Below are 14,984 nucleotides of genomic sequence, written 5' to 3' on the forward strand. Positions count from 1 at the left end.
CTAACTGGAAAATCATCCCTTTGACCTTGACATCACTATGTTGGATTTTGAGTACTAATTTTACCTTTCTTCCCTGTTTGTTATTAACTTGTTTAAATCTCTTTGGATTATGGACCTTTGGATTATGATCTAGGAGAGCCCGTAATCTGATAATACTTAGCATGATTGTGTAATAGTGATACTTTATTGCTCCCTTTCTAAAACTCTGGAATGAATACCTTGATAAGAAGGACTTTTTGAAACATGTTTGCTAAAATAGCGTGAAGGATCTACAGTTGGATTACTTGGACCTTTACCTTATTCATTGGCGTAGGGGTTTTAAGGTGCACTATGGTAATTACAATCATCATTAAGACACTCATTTTTGTACCCCTGAGCATGGGGGGTGGGTGTTACTCAGGTTTGCAAACTCAGAGTATCTTTAAGAGGAGGCAGTGAAATCTTGCCTTTTGTTCCCCTGCTCTTTAAGTTACCTTCCCTTTCCTAATTTCTTTAAATTCCTTTATAGAAGGTAAGCTCCTTGATTCCATGGCATTTTTTTTCTTTATATTCCCAGCACCTAGAATACTATCTTGCACATAGTACATACTGAATCCATGTTTCTTGAATTGAACTAACTTGAATGGGAATACCTGAGGTTATTCCCTGTTTGGTCACCTGTGTGGTCAGCTGTGTGCCCTCATTTCTCAGTTTCCTCATGTGAGGAAGTGCAAGGTTCAGACTAGATTTGAAAATCTCTTCCACCTCTAACATTCCGTAATTTTCATCCTCTAAGAAACTCGTTCCTATCAAAAGCCTCTAGGCTTAGATTCTTCTTAGAGCTTAGATGGTTAGAAACCAATACTAGGCAGTAGAAATACCATCTCCCCTGGGAATACAGCCAAATTGTTTAACTTCTTACTTACTTGCCCTGTTTCTTTTGTGGTATCACATCTGGAGCTTTCAAACATATCCTGAGGTTGTTGGAACAGAATCTCAGATACCTGCTATCAGAAATAATACCCTAATGTGAATCAGAAAGTCCTTATCAGTCACCAAATACTGAACACATAGCTTTTAGCAAGGTACCAAGAATACACATAGCACCACAGTTACCTAGGGAGAAGGTCAAAGCAGACATAACCCAGCATCCCACATGTCTGCCTACTGCAAAAGACAATTCATGTCAGGGAATCCAAATAATTCAGCCACATGCTTTCTACTTCACAGTTATTCACTGGGGTTTGGATAATTTACTTTTCCTTTTCTTTCTTTTTAATATAAATTTATTTATTTTTAGTTTTCAACATTCACTTCCACAAGTTTTTGAGTTCCAAATTTCCTACCCCTCCCCCCACACCAAGATGGCATGCATTCTGAGTACCCCTTCCCCTAGTCTGCCTTCTCTTCTATCTCTCTACCTTCCCTTCTCTTATCCCCTCCTCTTATATTTTCCTGTACAGCAGGATAGACTTCTGCACCCCATTTCCTGTATTTCTTATTTCCCAGTTGCATGTGAAAACATTTTTTTAAAAACACATGTTTTTAAAACTTTGAGTTCCAAATTTTCTCCCTTCCTCCCTCCCCACCCACCCTCATTGAAAAGGCAAGCAATTCAATGTAGGTTGTACATGTGCAGTTGTGGAAAACACTTCCATAGTAGACATGTTGTGAAACACTAACTCTATTTCCCTTAATCCTATCCTGCCCTCCCATTTATTCTATTCTTCCTTTTGACCCTGTCCCTCCTCAGAAGTATTTGCTTCTGATTACCCTCTTTCCAATCTGCCCTCCTCTCTATCACCCTGCTCTCTTGTCCCCTTCCCCCTATTTTCCTGTAGGTAAGACAGATTTCCATACCCAATTGAATGTGTATGTTATTCTCTCCTTAAGCCAAATCCTATGAGAATAAGATTCCCTCATTCCCTCTCACCTTCCCCTGTTTCCCCTCCACTGTGACAGACTTTTCTTTTCTGTTTTTTTTGTGAGATAATTTACCCCATTCTACTCTCCCTTTCTTCTCCAGTATCATCCTCTCTCATCCCTTAATTTTATTCTCCAGATATGACCCCTTAATTTCAACTCACCCTGTGCCCTCTATCTGTCTATCTGTATATACATACATATAATTTTTTTCCTTCAACTACCCTAATACTGACAAAGTTCTCATGAATTACAAATATCATCTTTCCATGCAGGAATGTAAACAGTTCAACTGTAATAAGTCTCTTACGATTTCTCTTTCCTGTTTACCTCTTCATGTTCCACTGAGTCCTGTATTTGAAAGTCAAATTTTCTGTTTAGCTCTGGTCTTTTCATCAGGAATGCTTGAAAGTCCTCTATTTCACTGAATGACCATTTTTTCCCCTGAAGGATTATACTCAGTTTTGCTGGGTAGGTGATTCTTGGTTGTAATCCTATCTCCTTTGCCCTCCGGAATATTATATTCCATGCCCTGTGGTCCTTTAATGTAGAAGCTGCTAAATCTTGTGTTATCCTGATTGTGTTTCCACAGTACTTGAATTGTTTCCTTCTGGCAGCTTGTAATATTTTCTCCTTGACCTTGGAACTCTGGAATTTGGCTATAATATTCCTAGGAGTTTTCCTTTGGGAATCTGTGGATTTTTTCAATTTTTATTTTGCCCTCTGGTTCTAACATATCAGGGCAGTTTTCCTTCATAATTTCTTGAAAGATGATGTCTAGGTCCTTTTTTTTTGATCATGGCTTTCAGATAGTCCAATAATTTTTAAATTCTCTCTCCTGGATCTATTTTCCAGGTCAGTTGTTTTTCCAATGAGATATTTCACATTGTTTTCTAATTTTTCATTCTTTTGGATTTGTTTTACAGTGTCTTGATTTCTCATAAAGTCAATAGCTTCCAATTGCTCTATCCTAATTTTTAAGGAAGTATTTTCTTCAGTAATCTTTTGGACTTCCTTTTCCATTTGGCCAATTTTCTTTTTAGGGCATTTTTCTCCTCATTGGCTTTTTGGACCTCTTTTGCCATTTGGCTTAGGCTATTTTTTAAGGTGCTATTTTCTTCAGTATTTTTTTGGGTCTCCTTTAGCAAGCTGTTGACTTGTTTTTCATGATTTTCTTGCATCACTCTCATTTCTCTTCCCAGTTTTTCCTCTACTTCCCTTACTTGCTTCTCAAAATCCCTTTTGAGCTCTTCCAAGGCCTGGGACTGATTCATATTTTTCTTGGAGGCTTTGGATGTAGGAGCTTTGACTTTGTTGTCTTCTTCTGGTTGTATATTTTGATCTTCTTTTTCACCAAAGTAAGATAATACAGTCTGACTCTTTTTGCGCTGCTTGCTCATGATCTGGGCCAATTACTTGAGTTTAACTCTTTGTTAAGGTAAGAGTCTGCTTCCAATGTTGAGAGTGTACTGTCCCAAGCTTCAGGGGTTTGTATAGCTGTTTTCGGAGATACTTGTAGGGACCTGTAAATTTTCAGTTCTTCCAAGGTGGTATGATAAGGGGCGAGTTGTTTACTCTTTTACTGTCCTGTGACCACAAGTATTCCTTTCTGTCCTGTAACTGTGAGGAGGGGCTCCTCTTCACAGCCACTACAAGCTCCACCATGCCAGTGTTCCTCCTCACCCCAGCACCGCCACCCATAACTGTGATCCAGATCCACACACAGGCAAAGCAAGAGATTCCTGCCTGAGCTCTGGCAAAGAGATCCCTGCAGTCCCTCTCTGATCAGCCACTGGATTTCCCTTCAGTCTGTGGGCTGGAAGCTCGCGAAGCAGCTGCCCCTCACCAGGGCCACACTATTGGGGAATGGAGCTGAAACCCCGCCTTCCTCTCTGAGCACCGACAGAAACAGACTTTTCCCACTGACCTTCTAAGATGTCCTTCAGATTCATGGATTGAGGAGTCTGGAAATCTCCACAGCTGCCTGTGATTCAGTCCTCTGAGGCCTGCTCCAAGTTTGCTGCGGCCTGCGTGCCCACGCTGCACTGCGCTGCACTCCCAGCCTGGCGCGACACACCTTTCTGATCAATCATCCAGGTTACCTTGGGCTGGAACTTTGTTTCACTCTCTCTTTTTGTGGGTTCTTCTGCTTCAGAATTTGTTTAGAGCCATTTTTTATGAGTATTTGGAGGGCTTTGGGGGAGAGCTCAAGCAAGTCACTGCTTTCACTCCTCCATCTTGGCTCCGATAATTTACTTTTTCAAAAAACCAAAAATCTTTTTGGTTATGGCCAATACAATAACTACTTACAGCATGCACTCTTCTCCCTCCTTCAATCTCTCCTCTGCACAATGCCTCTGCACTTTCCAAATGGTTGTGAATTATACTGATTTCCTAAGCAGTGATGCTGACCCACTCATTGGTTGCTATTTCTACTGCTACCCCATATCTTGGTGCTGTTACTTTGGGAAATAACTTTATGTGAGGGGCATTTTGACCACCATATTGGATCATAGGTTCTGTTAGATTTCTCACCAGGGATATCTAGAATATCAACCCATATCTCTCCCTTTACTCCATCATTGGTCTGCAGCCTACTGAATCATCAGCTATCATGGTTGTGAGTCTCCTCACCAGCCTGATTTCCTCATTCTGCTCCATCTTGTCAGTTCAATGCAGTAACTAGTCAACAAAAATTTATTAAACATCTTAACACAATTCCTACTCTGCTGCCTCATTGTGATAAAGGGGTGATTCTAGGTCCTTGAAGCTCATGCCAGATTAATGTAAGGTACTATCAAGATGAAAAGGCCTTGTGTAAAAACCAATCTGGATAAGGTTTCTACTCATTCCCTCCTTTTCACAAACAGAGTAATCTATTACCAGTTTTATAGATTTTAGCATTAAAACAATAACCCACATTCTTACAATTTTCATAAGTGATAGCCAAATTGTTTTAGCTGTAACCAAATTATTTTAAGTTACTTGGCATGACTGATACAAAAGTTTATTAGTTTGAAACTTAAAACAAACCCATTACCAATCAGATGACTTGAATTTTGTTGAATGCCTTTCCAAATTACTTTACATAGAAAACTGGCATTTCATCATTAACATGCTAAAGCTACAACTTTTAAAAGAGCAGGCTTACCCAAGTTTGGAGGCTGGCTGGCTTCTTACTTTATACTACCTTGACCCATGTCACTTTCCTCTCTCCCCACAGCTGCTGGAGGTGGGAGTTGGGTGTGGGATGGTGAGCAGGATGCACTGAACCTGAGTGACACTTCCAGGCTTTCTGGGTGGGCTATGTGGAGCCCAGGGACATTGCCAGCGAAGCCCCAATATAACTGCTTCCCCTCTCCCCTCCTTCCTTTGACTAGGTGAAGGAGGGGGACTCAAATTCCCTGCTGTTCTCCAGCACTCTCTTTTCTTAGTCTGATCTGGGATGAGAGGGGTTAACAAGAAAACTTGGGGCTGTTTGCACTTCCCACACTGAGATACCCTCTTGACTCAAGGGAAGGGTGTGAGGGAAAGGGAGTAACTGGGAATGTTAGGAGGTGTTTCAAAACTCCTTGACAATCAATCTCAAAACCTCCAGAACCTGCTAGGATGTTTTTAGTTGTTCCAACTTTTCACTTAAGGAAAAAAAATGATTTTGAATGTTTACAATTTTTCTTGGTCCTCTAGATCATATTGATTGTTCATTTGGTTTTTCCTTTTCATTTTCAAGGTCTTGGAAACTGAGATTTTTTCCAGTTCTAACCTAGGGGCAAATCTTAGGGAAGTTCTGCTGAGAGGATGTCCTCCCCAGCTTCAAGGATCTGGTGGCCATGAGGCTGGAAGAGAGGGGGAATCCTGCAGGCAAAGTCATGGGGACAGGGAATGCCTCCATGAAGGAGGATCCTGGGGTGTAGTAAGTCTCAGGAAACTAAAACGGCACCTGAAGTTTTCCCAATTCCTTAGCATCCTAGAGAATTGGGTATCTCTTCCAGATAGGGCATCACCCATGTGGTGGAAGGCCTGCCTTCATTTGAGAAAGCTTCATAACCATCTGAGCCAAATGGAACCTGAGAGCATCAGGCCCAAAAGGCCTCTTCAAGCCTTCCTGGGTTCTTGGAGAGTGACCCCAACTGCAGAGCAAAAGAAATGGATTGAGAGAGAGGAGGCTTGAGGGGGTCAGACAATTCCCCATAAAGGGCCACCAATATGTTGTGGTTTAGGGTGCTAGGACCTCCAAAATATAAGGGTACAGGGCAGGTTGCCCTCAAAAGAATTTGATCACTCAAGCCTTTCAGTCAGAGACAAGGTTTATTGTGTCATCAATACGAGTGGGCAGGATTCTAAGAATTTATGCAATTTAATGGGGATGAGATTGATATTTTTAGATAGAAAATACTATGGGAAGAAGATTTGGATGGCATTAAGGAAGGGTAAAGTGGCTTGGATGCTCCAGAGGTAGCAGAGAAGGGGTCTAAATTGGATGAAGGAGTATCAAGTAAGATAATTAAGTAATCAAGGTGGGTTGGGGTGGGCCAGATGCCTTCTGCAAAGGCACCAATGATTTGGGTTACTGAAATATATGGGGAAATTCAGGGACTGGTTTTGCCTTCAAAGACATGGTCTTTTCATCTTAAGGGTTCAGATCCTATCCTCATCAGCCCAAAGTTTGCAATTCAGTCAGATAAAACAACTGATACTTCTAACATGGCATAGTTCTTACTTTATGTAAGATATATTTATGGAGGAAGCATACATGAGGAATTATTGTTTTGTTGCTCTTTGGAAGGGCACACAATAGGGGAAGATATATCTATATCTATGTCTTGATGAATTTTTTCACAAATGAAGGTTGACAGTGGAAAAATTGCATTTGAGTCTGTATAGATAGTGATGGAGCAATGATCGGCATGAATGTTGGATTTGTAGCAAAACTTAAAGCTAGTAGCAATGAACATATCAATTTTACTCACTGCATGATCCATCTGAAGGCACTCAGAGCCAAAAAAAATCACTGAAGTTAGACATTGTTTCTTGATATGTTGAGGTTTAGGGGCTTAGGGGTTCTGGGACCCCAAAATTACGCCAAATGAGGCCTGCCTGAAAGAATTCGACCCAAGCCTTCTTTCAGCCAAAGACAAGTTTTATTAGAATATCATCATATTGGGAAGACTCTTAAGGAGCCTGAACATTAGTGAGCTATTGGTTAGATTTTAAGAATCTCAGTACCTTAATGGAGAGAAGATGGAACTTATATATAGAAGGACTGTGGGAGAGATCTAGGAGTGGCCAAGTATCAGGGACTGTGAGATAATAGAATGCCAGGGCCATGTGGCCAAGGGAGAATGGAGCCTAGCTGCAATGAAGGATGGGAAATGGGGGGGCATGAGGAGATAGGGACAATGGAGAGCTAGGCTAGGCTAGGTTTAGGGTAACAGAGAATTGGGAGATCAGCCACAATGAAAGGCCAGCTGATGGGATTATAGCCTCAGGCAAAGCCAGAGATTTGGCCATGGGGGAAAGTTCAGGGTTTTTCCTTTTTGGGGTCTAGATCCCTCCTCATCAGAGATACTGTCAAAACCATTAACTATATTAAAAGCCCAGCCCTAAACAATCCTTTCTTTTCAAACCTTTGGAAAGACTTGGACTCTGAAGCTTATTGTTCCATGCAGAGTTGAGGTGGCTCAAGACTGCTAAATTTAAACAGATTATTGAAACTGAAAGATGAAGCTGTTATATTTTTGACTGAGCAGAAATTTCATTTGGTAATTTTTTTTATATTGACTTATGGCTGAATGCAATGCTGAAATAGTGAAGCCCCTCAGTGTAGGATAGGAGCTGACCCCTCCTTATATTTCTCAGAAGCTGCCTGGCTGAGAAAGCACTGTTACAAGTAGATCAGGTGACAGAGTCAGATACTGTTCACCCAGATTCTATCCTTCCTTAGACCCCCTCCCTAGTTGTTAAGCAAACCCTTCCTTGTTTCTTGCCCTTTTTGTCCTTTCTTTCCTCCTTGCTGGGGAGTTCTTCCCCTTAGAATGTGAGCTTCAAAGCCCAGTCAAGGGGAAGAAGAGCCAGTGAGTGGGTGGGGGATTCTGCTTTATGGTCTATATAAACTTGTTTGGAGCTTTACACCCTTACACTTTCTCACTGATGCCACCTTGAGTGACACAGAGAGTGTCCTTTCTCGCAAGAAAGCAATAAAACTCCTTTTTGCCTTTCTTAAGAACAGTCTCTCACTGATTATTACAAGGGGGTCACAAACACCCCACACATGGCTTTCAAAACTGTTTTGTAAGAAATTTTCAAAAAACTCAATGATTCAAACATGTTACTTCAAGGGAAAAAAATTGTAACATATTTATGTTAGAAGATAAAATTGAAGGTTTCACTAAAAAAGTGATATGGAAGAATAGGATAGAAAATGGTTCTTTAGAAATGTTTATAGCTAGAGCTGATTTTATAATTGAAAACAACATTCCCAAAGATTTAATTGTAAGAGTTATAATTGATCATCTGAAGTGCTTGGACACACAGGTTTAGAAATACTTCCCTTCAAATTTTGATTCTAAAAAATTACATTGGGTTCATAAACCATACTCACTTGAAATTTTAAAAAGTGAGTCATCTGCCATTACACAGTTGTGTGGAACAGAGACCACTTACTCAAAAATTAAAAAAAAAAAGCTTAGATACCTTGAAAGTAGAAAGGAGTTTATTGCTTTCTCATGAAAAAGGGTACCCCCTTAGTCGCCATTGTGGGCCAGGAGAATACGAATTCGCTATGGAAACCAAGGCTTATTTATACCCTAACAGGAGTTTCTCCTCCCTAACACTCTTCCCTTTATCCCATTGACAGGGCTTCAGGGGGCACACTCTTTTCAGGGAAATCTAGAAGAAAGGTACTTACACAAGTTTTCCCAGAGAAAGTTTTTGCAAGGGCTCTTAACCACAGGGTCTGAGCAGGAGAGGATTTTGAAAGCAACAATCAAGAATTATTAATAAGAACTATTGACCTTTGAGGAGGCTTCATTTCTGAGAGATCATCTCTCACAATTCCCCCCTCTCATTTCATACAATTTGAAGCCTCATCACGCCTTACTAAATCTTAATAACCATCAAGGTGGTCTCGGACTGGCACTCAACCCTGATTCTTCACCTTGATTTCTCCTTTCCCTTCTATCTTAACCAAGGGGGACAAGGAGTCTTGCATACAGGGGAGACACACCGGGAGGAGGATAACAACAATTTCCCTCAAATTTTACAATCTAAGAGTTTTAGAAATACAATACAATTTAGAAACAGTAATAACTTTTGTAACACAAACAATAAACTTCAGGTAACATCAGTTGCATTTCCTTATTATCACATACTGAAATTATCACTCTTATGGTACCTTTAACACTTGGCACTTTTGATAACTCTAACTATTACATATTCCGCATCTTAACATATGCATCTTCTCTAATTATACTTCAGAAATTGAATCTTTTACATATGATAAATCAAACAATGATTTTACTCTTACTTAGGCCATGAGATGACTACAAATTCAGATCAACTCACCTACTTCATTTACTGACCACTTGCTCTAATCAGAGAAATCTACTATAAAAGGGAAAGACACGGACATGTGCCTTAGCTGTGTCTGAATTCAGGTAAGAGTCACAGTTCTCCAATCATGCAGTATCAATTCCATATCATAGCCAGACTCAGGAATAGTCAGGTGGGAAACATTCCTTCTCAAAGGAACACAATGGGGAAACTGAGCCAGGAGGATCCCATCCTAGATTGAGGCTAAGATTGTCCTCACAGCTTTTTCCCAGATGCAGACCTCCACCTACAGGATCACATTCCCTCTGGGTGCTTGTGGCATCTCTCTCACATGCTGATTTTAATGCAGACAAGTATACCAAAATTCAAACTCAAAACAAAATTAATTATACTCCCAAGAGCCTTTTACCTTAAACACAAAATTTCACTAATTACAGGTTAAAGCCAGATATAGTTAATTTTAGTCCCACGGAATTGTAATAATCAAGAAAAATTTACCAGGACTCGCATCTCAAATTTAAGCTTGTCCTGGTGTAAAAGCCAATCATTAGAAACTTGCAACTTCTCAGCAAGCCAAGTTCATTGTTTAGGAACTGCAAGTTCTTTCCTCAGGGCAGATGTACTCTGCTTTGTCTGTTCCTTCTTACTTTCCTCTACCCTGGCCACATACACTTTTTTGGGCCATTTCCAGCAACTCTGTTCTGTTCTGCCAATTCTCCAACTTTTGCAACTTTTTGTTAATATCTGGCCAGGAGTTGGTTGCAAGATATACTCTCAACAAACTTTGTGCAGTTGAATCCTCAAGTCCTAACCCTGAAAACTTCCTCATGTTCTCCTTCAGCCTGTCTAAAAAGGCAGAAGGAGTTTCCTCTTTTTTCCTGTTTGATCCCCATATCTTATTCACGTTCTGGCTTTTAGGGACAGCATTTCTAATTCCCTATAATTTCCTCATGTTCTTTCTATGGGCCAGGTTGTTATGGTCCCAATTTGGGTCTACAAGGGGGAACTTCTCTTCTCTCCTTGGTTCCCCTTGTGCTAGCGAGTGGCCAGCATCCCAGGCCTTCATCGCCACCCCCGAATCTGATCTTCTTCTTCCCTAGTGAGTAAGATATCTAATATCACCACCATTTTCTCCCCAAATATACAAATTGACCTGATCAGTGAGCCCTGAGGGGTCCTCAATTAACTTCTTCATATCCTTCTTAAAATTCCTTATCCTGAGCTATTATGGGGAGCATTCACATGCTCAATTCCTCCTTGAGCTAAAGGAATCTCTTTCAATGGGAACTCCCTGGTGGTGCTAGAAGTAGGTAGTGAAAGTTCTCTTGGTCTTTGAGTAACTGCTTTAGTTCTCAGCAGAGAGGGGCAGGGCCAACTGTGGCTTCCCTCAGATCAATTAGGTCCTTCCAGGGAGGAGCTAATCTTGGTGCCTTTGCCTGCTGACCCCCATATCCCAAGGAGGACTGTTTTGAATGGGCACTTACTCCTTTTCACACAGTAAACAATTAATAATTCTAGGTTTTAACATCAAAACAGTAACTTCAAATAACTTAGTTCCAGATAATCCCAGCTAAAACTTCCCTTTAAACATAGAGAAAACTTGGAAGTTCTCATTTCTTAAATTACAATACTTAAAAGGAAATGTTACAAAACAGGACCATATAGAATGCCCCAACAGCCCCGATTCATTCCTTTTTCTCTTTTCTGTGAAGCACAATTTATTGTACAGAGAAATCAACGAGCAAGACCCAGGCATAATTTGAAATATGGATTTACTAGGCTGCAAGGGGTACATACCCAAATCAAGCAGCCCTAATCAGGGGCAGAGCTTGAGTTTATAAAGGCAGAGGCCACAGAGGAAATGGTCAGGGGTTGCGTAAGTGGGAAGTTACAGAAGTCAAACAAGCGATTGGTTAATCCTGCCTTTGGGACCATATAAGGATCATGGAATAAGATTGGGGCAGGTATCTTTCTTGGCTGGTTTTCTGAGGAAGAAACTCCTACTTCCCTGAAGAAGGGCATACAAGGTGAAGGTCAGAAAACAAAATGGAGTTCAGCACATGGAGTTCAGTACTTCATTCCTCACTTCTTTTGTGTACCATGTCAAACCCTTGGTGTGGTGGGGGCTGCACCATTGTAGGGTGCAAAGGAGGTACATGCCAGAGGCTGATAGAGCTTTAACACTTGGCACCTTTCACATTAAATTTGAATTCAAATTCTTCTCAGCCTTCTTTTCCTTTCTGTCACCCCTTCAAGCAAATATAGGCATTGAAAATCAAAGGGGCAGCCCCTTCATAACACAGATACAGAGACCCAAAAGAAAACAGTAATAATGCAATTGTCCCTTTAAGATTTAAAAAGTCTTTTCTTATACAGCTATCTGGCAGGGAACATCATCGATGAAGTCCTCTGGTCCTTGGTATTTGTTCCAGCCATCTCCAGCACAGCATCTCAGCATCTTCTTCTTCTTATCTTCTTGTAGGAACCAGCTTTCTGTCCATTCTCCTACAAAAGTGATCGTAGCACAATTTTCAATTACTATTTTTTAATCCTTATAACCTTGATCATTTTTACAAACTCAAAATTGAAATCATGGCCAATTGTCATGTTCAAGAAATTCACATCAGAACTCAGTGTCTCATACTTTACATTAATCCACAGGCTCCAGTACGTACATAGATATATTAAATAATCCATTTTAACACAGTACATATAAGATCTTAAGCTTTCAGTCATGCCACGTTTCTCTGATGACATTTATGAAATAAACCACAAGCCATTCTCCTTTTAATGTTATTAATTGTAACAAAATTTTAAACAAGTATGATATTATCCAAATAACAAATTAACATTCACAAATCCCTGACCTAATTGTAAAGAACCCTAACTCATATGGGAACACACACAGGAACACTAGTCCCAGGTGTATAGTAACCTAAGAAGTTCCATAATCTCATATTGCCTAAGGAACGTCTCTAAAATGAGCCCTAAATAGCTTGCATGCATTTCCACTCTTGTTCATAAAATCTTACTAAATTGGTGTAAATGTTCTTAAATAACAAATTCCAGAGTATTATTAAGGAAACTGAATCCCTCATAAGTCTTTAGTTAAAGGCACATAGAGATGGTTCAGTTTTCCCAGTCACACAGGACTAGGTCCAAACAATACAACAAAGTTTTTTCGTAATTTGAAAAATTGCATAATTACATTAAGTCAGGTACAGATTAAACTAATCAGAGAGCTCACAATAGACTAGTTTTGAGAAGAGAGATTTACATGTAATTCGGAAAACAAAGAAAACCTTACACATGAACCATACAAATCAATACAATCAGTATTACCAATGTTAAGGAACATTAAGTTCCTTGCTCATGTGCAATAGGTTTAATTTAGAGCAGTTCAAAAAGGAAGCTCTGCTTCTCTGGCTTAGTGTAAAAACCCAAATGTGTGATCTTCTTACCTAAACATGCTTAAAGCTTGTATTTCCATGACAGATACATTTTGGAAGCCAATCATATACATCTGAATATAATTCTTAGAGGAATCAATCTAATCCTGTTGCTTTTCTCAAAATTTGCTATCCTATTTAATTAGACATCACATTACACCTTTGTAAGTGAAAATTGTAAGCTATTCATACTTGCATTGTATTATGATAACTCAGAGACGTTCCAGTGGGACAAGGTCATATATCATATCAGAAGGAAAGAACTTCCTTAGCTCTGTTTGATTCCAGGCATGAGTCATATCTGATAGCCAATAATGCAGTCATTGGATACTAAAAGCAGGGCTTAGGATTAATCAGGTGGGAATTTTCCTTTTCAGAAAGGAAATAGAACAATTGGGAAATAGAGTCAGGAAGGAACTACCTAGGCTGTGTTCAAGGTCATCCTCAAAACTCTTCCCTAACCTTTATCAGTTCTCAGCCTGAAGCACATGCCATTCTACTATTGGCTTCATGACAACTCAGACAATTATCTAGGTAATCAAAACTCAAAACAATGGTAAATTTCTTTCCCATAAAATTACAAATCCTAGATAATAAGAATTTAATCTCACATTGGTAATAGTAAGAGACTGGTCACAGAAAAATACTACCGCTCTCATAATTCCTTTAAACAATGGGAACATCTTGAGGTGAGTATAATCATTTAAGATCAATTGAACCCCAATAAGGGCCAAAAACTCAAAATAAAATTTTTTCAAGTAAACTAAAAACATCCCTTTCCAGGACCAGATGGAACTGGCCAGCATTCTTTCCATTTGTCATCAGTAAGCCCAGGCTGTGTTGGACCAAACACTCTCCTGAACAATGGGACTTCTCTTATCTTGGTATCTTATGGACATAGACTATGCTATGTCATGTTAATGGTAAAAGAAACACAGATATCTTGGTCTATAATTTCAACTGACACTTTAACACCCTCCTGCTCTATTGAATTTACAACCCATTCAATTGAGAAAATTCCCTTCCCATGCCACAACTCAAACAAACATATGGACACTGCACCTTTTTTTTTCTCTCTCAGGGCAGATGACCTTCCCCCCCCAATAGTTTCCAGGGATCCTTGCAAGTTTACATAATAAGGGGAATTGCCATGTGCCCCTCCCTTTCACACACAAGTAATCAATTAACAATCTTAGGTTTTGACATTAAAACAATAACCCCAAATAACTTAGTTAACAATCTCACAAATTTTATGAATTATAACAAAACAATTTCAACTAAAAATTCCCTTTCAATATAGACAGAATTTGGAAACTTTATGCTTTCTTAAATTACAATACTTAAAAGGAAATATTACAAAACAGGATCATATAAAATGCCAACAGCCAAATTCATTCTTTTTTCTCTTTTCTCTGGACACAATTAATTTAACATTCTAGATTATAAAAGAAATCATCCTTCCAGTAACATAACTAATACAATTGACCCAATAAAAAATCTTTCTTCTTTCTAGACCCCTTCACCAGGTCCAACAGTCTCCTGGGGCCACTCCTACCCCTATAGACTGGCTTCTTTTTATCTATGCTACTTTTACTGGTCTGATAGCTCTAGTCCCTGCCTTAAGAGACTGGCTCATACTGCCCATCCCCCAACAAACCTGGTTATTAGCCTTATAAAAAAGGAACCTAACAACATTTAGCTTATATATAAAAAATTGCTTTTCCCTTCTTTCTCTTTGTCTCAACACTCAAATTTGGCCAGAATTAGAATGCAGAGAGAGAGAGAAATTATTATATTATTTTTCAAAGGTTTCAAAACCTTCTTACTTTCAAAAACCCTCTATTCACACAGATCTGAATTTCAGGGCCCTGGAACATCTTCACAGGCCGGATCCCCTAAAAGTCAGAACAGAGAAATTCCCCCTTCCGGAGGCCGCAGTCCTCACCAGGTGGGTCTCCACAGGGACACAGTACACTGCAATCTCCCTGGGGCCTCCAAATGTTGTACAGAGAAATCAGCAAGCGAGACCCTGACATAATTTGAAATGTGGATTTATTAGTGCACAGCTGCAAACCGTACATA

The 14,984-nt window shown here is 39.7% G+C and overlaps 1 long non-coding RNA gene across 1 annotated transcript; it reads right to left on the minus strand.

The window, feature by feature from the left end:
* Positions 1–11,208: 11,208 nt before the first annotated feature.
* LOC144455616 (uncharacterized) lies at positions 11,209–14,984 on the minus strand. Its single transcript, XR_013484337.1, has 2 exons — positions 14,848–14,984; positions 11,209–11,958 (listed from the first exon to the last, which is right to left on the minus strand). It is a non-coding gene; the product is annotated as an uncharacterized LOC144455616 (long non-coding RNA).

Source organism: Phascolarctos cinereus, unplaced genomic scaffold (genome assembly GCF_003287225.1).
Source record: "Phascolarctos cinereus isolate Bilbo 61053 unplaced genomic scaffold, phaCin_HiC Scaffold_1;HRSCAF=81, whole genome shotgun sequence".
NCBI lineage: Eukaryota > Metazoa > Chordata > Mammalia > Diprotodontia > Phascolarctidae > Phascolarctos > Phascolarctos cinereus.